At 34.8% G+C, this 14,621-nt stretch overlaps 1 protein-coding gene across 2 annotated transcripts in view; it reads right to left on the bottom strand.

The window, feature by feature from the left end:
• The window catches only part of Poxm (Pox meso), a 438,127-nt gene that overhangs the window by 391,229 nt on the left and 32,277 nt on the right, over positions 1–14,621 (bottom strand). The window contains exon 1 of one of the 2 annotated variants that reach the window (XM_069826612.1): positions 10,283–11,685. The exons of the other annotated variant lie outside the window; for it this stretch is intronic. The gene's annotated coding sequence lies outside the window, so the exon portion shown is untranslated. Of the gene's footprint in view, positions 1–10,282; positions 11,686–14,621 lie in introns of those variants that run through there. 2 annotated transcript variants of the gene reach the window in all.

Here is a 14,621-nt window from a genome sequence, read left to right as displayed (position 1 = left end):
TGTTGCTCGAAGAATCTAAGTAAAGATTAATTTTTTGGTCCTACAGAGTACATCTGTTACGGTAACAATTAATATTATAGGCCTATATATTATGTATCTCCGTATTCCAGCCACCTATAAACTGGAATAAAGTTGCCTGATTCGAAGTATATGTGACGTCACAGCCCAAGTACAGGTACGTTCGTATACAAAACAGTTACGCATCCTCTGCCCTCTTCCTCTAGAAAGTCAAAACCGGGACGCAATTATAGTGAGCAGTATTTACGATCACTGCTCTTACTAGTCGTATTACTTAAATAACTACATCTTTGTGGCTGATTGAAGGTTCATTGCAGAGATAAAATCCCTTAGGTAAGACGCTCAAGCGTGTAATATTGTAGGGAAAAGTTGAGAATATTTTAACTATTCTAGCTGTGAAGTAATGTACGAACACCATGGAATGTTAATAAATACAATACAATACTAATATTTTCGCTGACAATATAGACAACATTACATAAAAATTGTGTAACATAAACGTAAAAGTGACAAAAACAGTGCACTGAAAGACACTGCAATACCAAAAGGTCCGGAAAGTGTGTTGAACGTAATCGAAAAGAACCAGTACCATAAAAATATGAAAATTGTGAAAATGTTAACTCAAGGTTTATCATGTATTTGTGTAACCTACCATGTTGTTCAATGCCAACATCCCAATTAATAAATTATATAATCGACATTTTAGAGAATGTCTAGAAAAGTATATAGAAAATTAGTGGGCTTTTAGTGATGAGCGACATGCAACATCCTAATGAAACAAGAAAAAATATCAGACAGTAATATCTCGTACTACATCATGCACCAATATCGTCATGTGCTATTGAAAGAATTTCTTGCAGTATAAAACCATTTCAAGTGACATCCGCATATGTTCAAGTTCCGTAACTTCGAATGCATGTTATTATTCACTGCTAAGATCACGACGAAAAGGAACATCATGGCTCAAGCGTGCGTTTACTAGTACAGCTTCAGAATGTCGCGAGTTGACTGTACTCCACCAATACGCAGTGACGACCAGTTTGTTTATATCCTTATCCGTTGCATTACCTGTGTTCGGCGCACTATATACCCACTGTGTCTTTAACTTTAGTCTTTAGGTAGCTGGAATACGGAGTCTATATATGACTCTCTGTTGCTTCAGTGCATGTACAGCTGTCAAAAGAAAAAGTGGCCGCTCTCCTGGAACAAAGTTCCCTTCGGGTATCTTCGCTACAATTCGGAGACAGGCGATGTTACATGTTGTTGGACCACGTTGCCTGATATCTACAGTTATAATTGAAGTATTCTGTGTGTTATTGATAGCATAATGGTAGCGTTCAGGCCTCTTATTCATGAGGTCCTGCGTTCCAATACAACCACCTGCTTTTTATGTTCTTTTTTGTTCTGTTTTTGAGAGAGACAAACTATACATAATGGCTCCTTTCTCTTTTATGATTATTTTAGTAATTAACATCAGGTTCATTAATATATTATGCCATGACTTTATCATTATGATATTGTGGCTGCAAATGGAAAGAAAAAAGATTTTATTCTCAATAAAATATCTTTCGTGGCATAAACAAAACAAATTTACTGGCGTCGGCCTTAAAACATTCGAATAATTAAGCGTTCAAAAAACAAAACAAAAAGCCACAATTCAATATTTAGTCTATCTTCCTCTTATCTCGATCATCTTGCAGTCGAGTGGTCATGGAATTGACTAGTCTTTGCAAATAGCGACTGTTTTTAGACACGATATTCCAGGCATTCTGAACATACCCACATACATAAGTGTTCTGTCCATGGGCAGGTCTTTCATTGCAAACCCAGCAATCTCCAATCTTTCCTATTTTCTGCCTTCCTCTTAGTCTCCGCATATGATCCACATATCCTAATGTCGTCTATTATTCTTTTCAACCAGAGACCCAACCAGTTACTTTTTATCTTTCTAACCAGTTTCAGCATCATTCTTTCTTCACTCACTTTTTCAAACACAATTTTATTTCTTATTTTGTCTGTCCACTTCACACGCACCGTTCTTCTCCACATCCATATTTGAAATGCTTCAATTCGTTTCTCTTCATTTCGTCGTAATGTCCATGTTCCTTCCCCATACAATGCCACACTCCACACAAAGCACTTCATTAGTCTCTTCCTTAGTTCTTTTTCCAGAGGTCCGCAGAAGATCCTTCTTCTTCTATTTAAAGCTTCCTTTGTTCATGTTTGCAGTTTTTCTTGGGAAGGATAGGCCTAAATGCGGTAACATCCCGTTGCTTTCCGCACACCACTATCTCTTTCGCATCTTATTAAATTCCAGGGGGCCCAAGCGTGGAGATGAGGAGAGTGGATTTGACTAATTGGGCCCTCCGGACTTCACCGAAAGTCACGGCAAGGGCCAAATATTAATTATATCAGGATGTTTGACCCTATCAGAGATCGGGAAATCTCAATTAGCCTTTGCCCCCCGCATCCTGGACTATCTTCTACGAATCATCAGAAAATCTTAGAGTGTGATTGGGCCAATTTTTCCGAAAATGTTTCCACACTTTTGCCCTCGTAGCTCAGTGGACGAACGTCGGAATTTATATGTCAACGTCTCAGGTTCAATTCCTCGTTATTCCTTTTCATTTTATTGTGGTTTAAGATAGTATAATGTAATAATACAAAAAGAAAAATTAATAGCAGTATTATGCAACTGGATTTTTCCAAACCTAATATTAAATTTATGTTATTTATATCGCTAAAGAACTATTACAATATAAATAACTTGAATATTATTTATACAGTATCACTAAAGAACGATAACAGAATATAAATGATAAATATCGGTTTGTTTAATTAATATAAGATATTATATAATACGTATTTAATTATCTAAATAAAATAACCTATTTTACAAAGAAAGATGGTTATTTGTGTTATAATAATTACCTACATAAAATACAGATTATTTATATTGCGAAATAACAATAACAATATAAATAACTTGAATATTATTTTATAATGCTAATGAAGGAAAATAATATAAATGATAACTTGAATATTATGTATATCGCTAAAGAACGATAACAATATAAAAAAACGTGAATATTATTCCTATCGGAATTTCACAGATTTATTACAGATGTATTTAAGAAATTGTAGAAGAATAGTAATTAGTAACAGTGTCCTATTTATTCTTCTTGGAGCCAAATTTGTAACTTTTAAAAGTGTGGTTACTATGTTGAAGTGTATGTGTTGCAACGGATGCTTGATTTGTTATGTATGTGAGTCAGTTATGGGATGCTTGATGTCGTCGCAATGTCGTAATTATAGTTTGATTGTGTTTGTGTGACTATTGTGTATTAATTTATGATGTATGGTACGGGAAGCTGCATATTTGTGTTACAGAAGTGTTACGTATGTGTGTTGTTAATGTTTTTGTATGTTTCAAATTGATAACTGATATTTGTTTTGCAATCGCAATGCCTAATTTACAGATTGTTTATGTTTTGTTTACATCGCGTAAGCTAATTTAATTTTCTTTTCCATTTCTCTTTATGCTTATCTTTTTTGTGTATAAAACTATAGCCCTAACATACATATGTAAAATTGGGCTAACCCCCATTGGAGATACTGGAGCTACAATAGTAATAATTATTATTCATATCGTTATAAAACGATAACAAAATACAAATGTTGACTTGAATTTTATTCATATCTCTAAAGAACGATAACAAAATATAAATAACGTGATATCCATCAAGAACGATAACTGGATATAAATGATAATTTGAATATCATTTACATCGCTAAAGAACAATTAAAAAATAAAATGAAAACTTGAAGAAGGCGCAAACCCAGAACCTTTGAATCATTAAACAAGCACTCTACCGCTGGTCTGCGAGGAGCAGATATGGAACACTTTCATAGTTCCGGAACTGCTTGTACAAGCACATGCATCGTGTAACATCGCCGCGACCCGAAGTGGACTTTGAAAATATTCGCTGTTCACGAGTGCGGCCACTTTTTTTTTGACAGCTGTACAATGTTATGTTACTCCAGAGCACCTGTTCTGACGACACGTAATATAACCCCATAGATTTTGGAAACTGCTCCTTTCTGGACCTCTGTGTATTAAATTTTTTTTTATCTTGTTTCATTGATCCTCTGCTCATACTTGCAGTTTGTATCTACAATAATTATGAAACTCTGTATACTCGTAACAAGCTGTAACATTGGACCTCACATTTCAAAGATCAAAGCAGTGTAGTAATTTTAGATCTATCTTCCTCCTGAAAAAAGAAATAACATTATAAAGCCACTTGCCAATTAGGGCTAATTTTACTTTATAAAATTTTGACATAACATTGCTCACTGTGCTCATTCGCTCTGTAAATTGGCATTGGATAGTAATTGGGATGATAACACAAAAACAAATAAGTATGTCTTCCTGAATTACGGAATGTCGCACACGTTATTTAAAATAGGGCCGAAGTGAAGGTATAGCCTAAGTGTGAATTTTTTGTATGAGTTCAATGAAAACAATGACAATCGAGGGATCATGATGTTGTGGAGGGCGGCGGCGGTACGATCATCCACTCCTCCTCTTTATCTTTCTTATATTGGCTGCTTTCGCCAGGTGGATGGCACATTGGAAAGGATTGGATGTGCGCAGTGGAAGACTTTTAGAAATGAATAGTGTGAATTTGTAAAACAAATATAATTAACAATAATAAGTAACAATGTACATAAATGAAAAATGAAATAACAGTAAATATGAAATAGAGGAGTGAAAATAGGACAAACTAATCTGAAATGATATCCCCAGGATATGTAAATCATGTAAGTATCACAAGGCTGAGGCCAACACACCTATAAGTGATTAAACAATCTAATATGGCCGTCTCTCGACAATCAGTGACTAACCTATTAGCCATATGTTCATGAACCACTCTTTAACTATCTGAGTATGAATCTGAACACAACACCCAGCCGGCCCATTAACTTAATACATGATCCATTCCAGCATAGATACCACTCAATCTGAATAACCAAACTATAAATACATATACACTCAATAAGAGAGAAACTCTACCCAGGATAAGACATTACATGACTGATCACTATACATTACCCATTGCACATATTGCTCACATACTCTGTGCAAATTGCACTAACACAAATCTCTGTACTTTACAAAATGAACAGCCAACGGAGAGAGAGAGGAATGGAGACAGATACACGTAATAAGTAACGGACGATAATTCCAATCTCAAGGATCGTTTAAATAGCAACAAAACTCGACGCATATGATAACAAAATAGCGGCGAAGGAAACCAATAATCAAATGGTGCAGGGAATACACTGAAACAATATATGAGACCGTAACCGCTGCTCTATCACTCTAACCGTCTCGGAACATGAACTCAAGTTTCAAATCAAATCTCATAACATAATTCCCAAATACAATTTACCTCAAACACATATATATCACAAATATGCTACTCGATGGAAATACAAAAACTTGCCCCCAAGACGTATCACTAGCAAGCGATGTATCAAACTACGATCCACTAAAATCCCAAACACACACGACGCAATACAACTACTCCACTGATCTATCTCCAACACGTACAAAGCCTGAGTCACGTTGTCTATATCTGCCGCGTACCAAAATCCTAAGTCTTGTTAAATGTTTCTGCCGCGTACGAGAGCTTGAATCTGAGCCAACTGTTTCCGTGTATCTCCCGCGTTCGAGAGCCTAAGTCTTGTTAAGTGTATCTGCCGCGTACCGGAACCCGAGTGACGCTCCGTGTATCTCCATTAAAACAGGTAAACTCTCTCCCCCTCTATCCTCGTGAGACGTAATGAACCGGCCAATAGGGTTAGTTGGAAAAAACAAATGAAGGGATTGATAGCGCTATCTATACTGTGACGTCTGAGAGCGCTCTGACGGATGAAGTGACGTACTAGATGAACGGCCGTGGTCGTGGGTACGGCTCACTGATCAATATTATCACGAAATTAACGAAAAATTGTATGCATCATGCAACAAGTAATTAAGTATGATTTTCAGTCTTTTACGAAAAATTAAATAAATAATTAGCACACAAAATAATATTATATTATGACAATGATATTATTAATGAATTATAAACAACAGGGCTATATTACATCCTACTTGCAATTGATTATTTGTACTTAATTTCCTGAAAAGAGCAGTAATATTTTGAAAATTATTTATACAAGTTTAAGTGTATGGCAAAATATGATATTGTTGTACACAAACAATTCAGACATCAAACTTATAGTCCTATTAATACAATCTGTGTAAAAAGAAGACTGTTTATAGACCTAGTTCCTAATGATGTACGGAATGAAACAGGTCTACCAATATCGAAATAAATCAGCGATCATTGACTAACGCCATTTCCGCCATTGGAGGGTAAAAGAACATATAGTCAAAACACACATTAAATTACACTTTCATGTTTTGTAGTATGTTACGTTGTCTGTTAGGAGTTTTCGCTCTATAATTTTCCAGTTCCAATCAGTAGAACGGCACATACGGGTTTGAGATAGAGGTCAACAGAGTTGGAGCTCGCCTAGATACTGCAAAAAGTTAAACATAATGAAATTGGTGTTTAGGCGCAAAATGATTGAAGATTAACATGTCAGATAGATATTTTAGACAGCATGAAAAGCCTTCCGTACAATTTATATAAAATATAATTATTTCTTTCTTACAGTTCGTTTTAAAATCTTAAGTATGGTCATCATCACGTATATGTTAATTAGGTCTACATTAAAATTATTAGAGTGACTTCAAAACTTGTAGATGTTGGTCTTTCTAACTTTGGTCTTTTCTGAGCTAGCAAGTGAAGTTCTGTAGGTGAATATTTAGCTACTGAAATTTAGAACAATACGTAGCTACAAGGCAAAATGGGTGGCTGATAACCCCGGAGTTATATATTATTATTTTTGCTCTTCAGTGCAGCCTCCTAATATTCTACAGCTCTTTATTTCTGCTCAAGCAATATTTATTTACATCCTCACAGGTAATATGAAATTTACTATTCTTGTTAATATGAACTGTACTACTGTTTAATTTGTCCTTTTACATTTATTCTAATAATCTTTACATTTGTTTATTTTTGCACATCGTAATCAAATTCTAACAGATGTTATTACATAGGCTATGTAGACAAGTATTCCAGTTTTCTAAGTATACATTTGTACAATAATCTCCTTTAATTGTGATGATGTATGCTATATAGTACCCTAATAATAGTAGGTCTAGTAGTAGTAGTAGTAGTAGTAGTAGTAGTAGTAGTAGTAGTAGTAGTATTAGTAATAGTAGTAGTATTATACCTGGTAAGGTTTATCTTGTCTCAGTAGCAATAAAACCAAGTGCCTTCAAATGAGGGTGGAGATTATAGGAGGGTTGTAAATTTTCAGGATTCCTTTCAAAATCTTGTTATTGTACAGGCTACCGGAACTCAGTTTCTTGAAAGACAAGCTCAGTGACGGAACTACACAGTACGAAGAGAGATATTTTGTTATTTTATTTTGCGCTACAGAATGTATCAACTAGTTCCTTCCGCCACTTGATGGATGGACGACACAGCTCCACTCCCCCATCTCCATAACAATACAGACGAAGTAAGACATATCTCCTTTCTCTCTCTTTTCACAGTGAGACAAGATACATCATACAGCCTTTTTTTAGTAGTAGTAGCAGTAACAGCAGTAGCAACAATAGTAGTAGGCCAAGTAGTAGCAGTTGCAGCAGCAGTACTTGTAATAGTAGAAGCAGTAGAAGCAGCACAAATTTTATTAGTAGTACCAGCAGTATTTAACTTTCTTTTTTTAATTTCAAAGGTTCCTGCTTTCGAAATTAAAGGTGAACTAGAAATGGCCAGAAAATTTTGCCTTACACGCTCTATTAAAGACAGAGTTTTTATACGTAAATCTACGACACGGGACTCCCACAAGTTTATTTCTTACGGAGAAAGCCATGCTAGGAATTTTACCGCCCTTTAAGAGGTTACGTACAGCTTACAGCAGTGAAATTTTGGAAATACTCAACATTTTCTTCCTCCATTACTGTGTCTTGTACAACAATAAAAATTGGTATGCATAAAACACTGTCCTTCTGCTATATGAAAAAAAATATTTTTACGATTTAAAAAAATTATTTACATTTCTTTAAATTCATTTCATTGTACAGTGATGAAGCATTTCGCATATAACTCAAAAACTATCCAACATTCTGTGATGAAATTTTCTGTGTGAATTTATGCATGTTATATCTACAATATGATGCAAGATCACTTCTCTACCTTTGATAGATTGTCTGATAAAAAATAAATTCGTTAAAAATGGTCAAGTATCAGTACTTTCTTGTAACACGAAATAAGAAAGAATATTAGTTATTAAGGAATGTAGTTGAAAGATATTGTAAACATGAGTTTCAGTAATAAAATAAAAGAAAGAGAACATAAAAAGTTAACAAGTGTATCAATAATGGAGAAAAAAAATGTTGAATATTTCCAAAAATGTTACTGCTGTAAGCTGTACCTAACCCCTTAATTGCATCGCTCTCGGTAGGGTTTAAACTCGCAAACTTCGGATCAAACGGGTAACATGGTTCCATTGAACCACAGAGGGACGATTAGTGAATCGCATTAGCTCTGATGATCAACATTTCATACAAGCATGTAAGCCTATTGTCTATGAACAAAACCTGTCTGGAAAATAGAGAATTACACGTCCCGAACAATGAACACTGAATCGAGATTATTGACGCTTATTTGAATATAATTTGGTCACAAATTATGTACATGATCTTTAACAACAGCTGTAAAGATGTTCTTTCAACCTCTAAAAATCCATGAAGCATTAGGAATTTGCTTTGTGACAACTGACAACACATTAGCGACATCTGACACCAGCACCCAGCACCAGCGTTTTGGCCACCACACCCGGCTTCAAAATATACACTCCCCATCCCTTCACAACATCACGCCTAAAATACCGAGCGGGTCAATATTGACCTAAGACTTTCCGTCTGTCCATAGAGCTCTTTTTTGTTGTTCAATGGCAGCAGGAATCCCTGTCGTATTGCTCAGCGACCAGCAGACTCAAATGTAGGCTGATGCAGACTACACGGAGGAAAAGCTCAAACTGCTGCTATTCGGTTCATTGGACAATGCATCTTATCACTTCAGAAAAATCATTCGATGAATTTGTGTTTTTTATTTTGGAATCATCATCATCCATTAAGCATTAAGTTTTGTTCATAAACAACAATCGCAAAAATAAATAATAAATAAATAAATAAATAAATAAATAAATAAATAAATGAATAAATAAATAAATAAATAAATAAATAAATAAATAAATAAATAAATAAATAAATAAATAAATAAATAAATAAATAAATAAATAAGAATTGAAAAATTACGAACAGTACTCGTCCGGTTCATAGTAGTTGTTAGAAACTGTATCTGCCTGTAAATAGGCAACAGCTTCCAGCAACAGTGCATATTACTGTACAGATGACTGTGCATATTACTGTGGAATCCCGGCCACCAAGTCACTTAACTGAGTGCGCTCCCTGTATAATGGTAGTTGATTTAATATATAAAATGTCAACATACATTCCCAAGTCCATACCTGTGGAGTAACTGTTAGCGCGTCTGTTCGTGAACCCAGGTGACCCGGGTTCGATTCCCGGTCGGGGCAAATTACTGGTTGAGGTTTTCCGAGGTTTTCCCTCAACTCAATATGAGTAAATGCTGGGTAACTATCGGTACTGAACTCCGGACTCATTTCACCGGCGTTATCACCTTCATGTCATTCAGACGCTAAATAACCTAAGTTGTTGATAAAACGTCGTAAAACAAACTACTAAAATAAAAAAAATACATGCCCAACTTGAAGTCAGGCCAAAAAGGAAAAAAAAAAAATACACTGGCGCAGAGGGGTTCCATCTGGTGCTGTGGATTGAACTTCGGCGTAGCTCAATGATGAGAGCTCTTGGTACATAGAACCAAGGACCCGGGTTCACGACAAACAATGTCAGTAGCTAAATTCGACAAAAAAAGCCTAAATTCGACAAAAAGAAAGCCCCGAGAAAGCACACTTTAAACCGAGGTTCTGCAATGCAATATTGTCTGAAGTTACAGATTCGATCTTACAGTAGAGAAAGGAAGCTGAGAGCTAAGCGTTACACCAGCAGCAGAATAGGAGTGTGGAGATAAATATTATGTTTATTAACCTTCGGGTTCCAAGTGATACAAGAGATCCCTCTCAGACCGCGATGGAATGGAGAACGATTGGCACCAACCGAGATTCCACTTGACACCTGAAAATCATATTGCGTCATAATAGAATGCTGCTAAGTTCTTTAACATCACACAAAATAAAAGCAAATTGAATATATAAGAGTAGTAGTAGTAATAGTAGAAGCAAATAGTAGGCCTACTAGTGCTAATAGCAGTAGGCCTAGTAATTGTAGTAAGTAATAGGCCTATAATAGCACTAATGCTAATAGTAGTAGGTCTAGTAGTAGTAGTAGTAGTAGTAGTAGTAGTAGTAGTAGTAGTAGTAGTAGTAGCAGTAGTAGTAGTAGTAGTAAATAGTAGACATGCAGTACTAGTGCTAATAGTAGTAAGTCTAGTGGTAGTAAGCAGTAGGCCTAGTAGTAGTAATAAGTAGTAAGCCTATAGTAGTACTAGTACTAGTAAAGGCCTAGTACTGTCCGTTACTCAGGAGAAGACGAGGGGCAAGAATGTGACCTTCTTGACTATCGCTATTGATTATTATAAACATCGCTCAGATAAGCATCCCAGTATCCAGGTTATTACTCGTGCAGGAAACATGAGTAACAATGCGTATGGAAATTAAAGCTAAGTTGAACAGAAGGAGACCTAATGTTTCCGCTTACTACATTACAAATATTGACGTGTTGTCGTACGTTATCTCTTCACATCCCTTCCTCTTCAGTCCGCTCTCGTCTTCTCCTGAGTCACAGACAGTAATAGTATCAGGAGTGGCAATAATGATAAGACAGTTTATGTATCCATTCAACAAACATCCATTGAAAATATTCGTTTAAGTATGTCCATTCAACAATCATTCATCGAAAATATTCGTATCATTTTATTCCATGTAACAGTACAAGAGTAACTTCGGAAGAGAACTGATTTCGATTTTCTCTAGTGTTAAAAACTTTAAAGTGTAATATGCTATAGTTGTCTTGAAAGGTGAACGGAAGAAATTTCCATACTCGTTACAGAGTAAGTCACATGTATTTAGTCACTTGTTACAAACTAATGAATAAGACACTTTTTCTCTAATCATTTTTTGCCTAAAGACGAAGGTACAGCTAAACTTCGAAACGTTGTAAATTTTGTTGTGTCAGTCCATGTCAAATCAACACACTTCTGAATCATTTTCAACCTGATCCCCTTTGATTTAATGAAATTATTGCCACATGTTGTCCATGGAAAGGAAAGTAAATATCCAAAATACCTAAAGTGTAATGTAAATAGTTTTGGAGATATCAGTCATTAAAAATGAGAAAAAGCAGTAAAATTTGGCGTGTAAGGTATAAGAAAACTGTTTATAGCTACTCAACAACTGAAGTTAAAGAAATGAACTTCGTCCTACCTTAAAGTTTAAGAAATGACTTTTGGTTTTATATAAGACCAACCATGCTATGACCTTGTATGCTGTTCAAGGTCATAGGATATAATAATTTTAAAATATTAAAAAATGAACAATTTAATTTTTTTAAATATATATTGTTGGTCTATATAACCTTTAAATGTCCTGCAAGTTTAATTTTGCGACTACAGAAACTTGTGGAGTTATTGACTGAGATGTTTTCACATACACAGGTCTACGATATTGCCTAGGTTCATAAATGTTCATCAGGAATAATTGTTTGTTTTAATTGTAATCAATTTTAATATCACTGTACCTGTAAACACTATTAATGCTGACATATGATTTTTGTTGATTTCGATGCTCTCCTCATGTGGGGGAGTGTGTTCTTCCTGTTGAAGTTCGCAGATCAAGTGACATCATCAAAATTGATTGCATAGATATGATTCTTAAGTCTGTTCTTGTAGGATAAGCATATGATGGAGATGGTCTACTGGGATGCTGAAGCATAATCTTCTCTCTGTATGTTTTTTCTACACTTAGCACACACACAATCCACCATTTATTGTCATCATTACAAGCGACAAATCCTGCAATATTGGTATAGTGGAGTTCATCATTTAACGAAATGTTTTCTTCTTGATATATTTCAGAGTTGGAATATACTTTTAGTATCAATTTTTGGTTGTTTATGGCAATGAAAGCATGTAGTTTTTGTTTTCGAGAAATTGTGCGTGCATTTTTTATCTCTCTTGGAGAAGTTGCTCTTCTTCAGACTGTTGAGAAATGGTTAAGTATTCAAAGTCACAAATTTTAATATTGTCTACACACCAATTATAAATCTGATGATGAGTCATTATATGGTTACTGTATGCCTTTGTAAACTTACACGTGCTGCTAGAGGTTTCACTGTTCCACCTACACCATCACATGAGTCTTTTCCTTGCGATGTAGCATAGAAATGCCGTTCAGTAGACACTAAAACATCTACTTCATGAAAGCAAAGGTTAATTGAATTTTTTCTGTTTTTTAATTGCGCTGCAGAGTCATCAGAGAAATAATAAAAATCTGTTTCGGTTTAATTTAGAATTTTCTATTCATATATTGCATTAAATGTTTCTGATAAAGATGCACAGCTATAGTGTCATGAGATAAACAGTCTGAAATGATGACGTAACTAATGTGATTTAATGCCTGATCAGCATTTTTAAAATCAATCACAAATTTTCGTTTTACCATATTATTCCAGTGAAAAGATTGGACTTCATCTTGTACAATAATTCTCTGCAAACTCACACATTGTAATATGTTAATTTTCATTAAGTACTAACTTCAATTCATTTTGGAAATTTGTTTGTTGTACTGCTATGAAAGAATGGCGCACTTAGAGCTATAATTTATCAAAGAGAATTTCCAGAAAGTCATCAGTTAATGTAGCATACATAAGTTTCACAGTATCATTTCTGAGCACATTTCCAGGCTTTGGATTAGGAGTAGATAGACTTTCTCTGTTTTTTACAAGTTCTTTTGCCTTCCTCACCATGCAATTTGTAGCTCCAACTTCTTCTTCTTCTTCTTCTTCTTCTTCTATTTTTCTGATACTCCAGCCTACCTACATGAAAAAGTACAACTAAGCCTTACGAAGCGTAGTTAGAGATAGACAGAAAATCACCTTAAAGGGAGTGGCAAGTAATTTATAGTCTACTCTTACTCAAGAATACTCAACGTAAGTTTACCTCTAACACACATTTAAAACTGCATCGCCTCTACAATTAGGTGAGTGTATGTTTTGTATCACTATTTTATATAGTCTACATTATCTCCTTGCTTTGCTGTTCTATCGTCACCACTAACATAACTTATAATGAATATTGGTTTAATTAAATTGCGACTATCTGCCCCTAGTTGTGCCTGCAAATAGCGAAAGAGTTGGCACATCTGGCTTGCCTTTGCTAGCGACAAGCATCAAGGTTACTCGAGTACTAGTAAATTGGTACATTTTAAGCAGTTTGTTTATAAACCTTTCTTGGGAATGTTTTACAGTTTGCATCGGCAGGTAAGTTTTTGTATAGGCCTATCACATTTTCTTTAAAGTATTAACCGTTTATATTTTTAAGAGGAGTTTCGTTCTGAATTTGTTTAAGGTCCTAATGTTAGATGGTGAGATTCTTTACATTCATAACAGGAGTACTCTAAATTAAGCTTTTCATTCTTCTTCTTCTTCTTCTTCTTCTTCTTCTTCACTTCAGCTTTTCTTAAATACTGAAAATCTATTAGATACAGTCAACTCCGGATATAGTGAACCTCTGCGGACTTGCATATTTCGTTCACTATATCCGAGGTTCACTAAATCCGAAGTGTCTCTACCCTAACCTTAAATGACAGGAATAAATGAAATTGTGAACAAGAAAATAAAATAGGCTACTATACAGTAATAAATATAAATATTTCATTTTTGTGGAATGGATTACACTGTATACTGTTATTCACAGTTGATTTACTTTAATTATGCTCGTCTATATTGATTCATATAACGTAGCACTCAAATTTAAATGCCAAAACCTAACTGCTTACAGTATGAAAAGTAAGTTTCTGTTTATTAGCCATTTTAAGAATTAATTTGGATATGAAAAATCGAACTATTTCTCGTTTCAAGAAATTTGGTAAACATTTTGAATAAATTGTTTACCATACTTAGTTGATATCTGTGGATAAGCATAGGTTCGAAGTATGAAATAATTAATTGCCGTCCCTTAAAATTAGGGATGTGTGTCAACCCTGCTGTTCAGAGAATTTCGTTCACGTTCATATTCTGCGAGTGATATCAACTGTTAATAAAATTACATATGTGACAAGGAAACAAATTGAGGGACTTTTACTTGAAAAAAAAAACACAGAAAATCATTCCAAGTACGACTCATTAATCGATTTAATACAAATCAATAGCA

This window comes from Periplaneta americana, chromosome 5, assembly GCF_040183065.1.
Source record: "Periplaneta americana isolate PAMFEO1 chromosome 5, P.americana_PAMFEO1_priV1, whole genome shotgun sequence".
Lineage (NCBI taxonomy): Eukaryota > Metazoa > Arthropoda > Insecta > Blattodea > Blattidae > Periplaneta > Periplaneta americana.
This window is presented reverse-complemented; position numbering and strand designations above follow the sequence as displayed.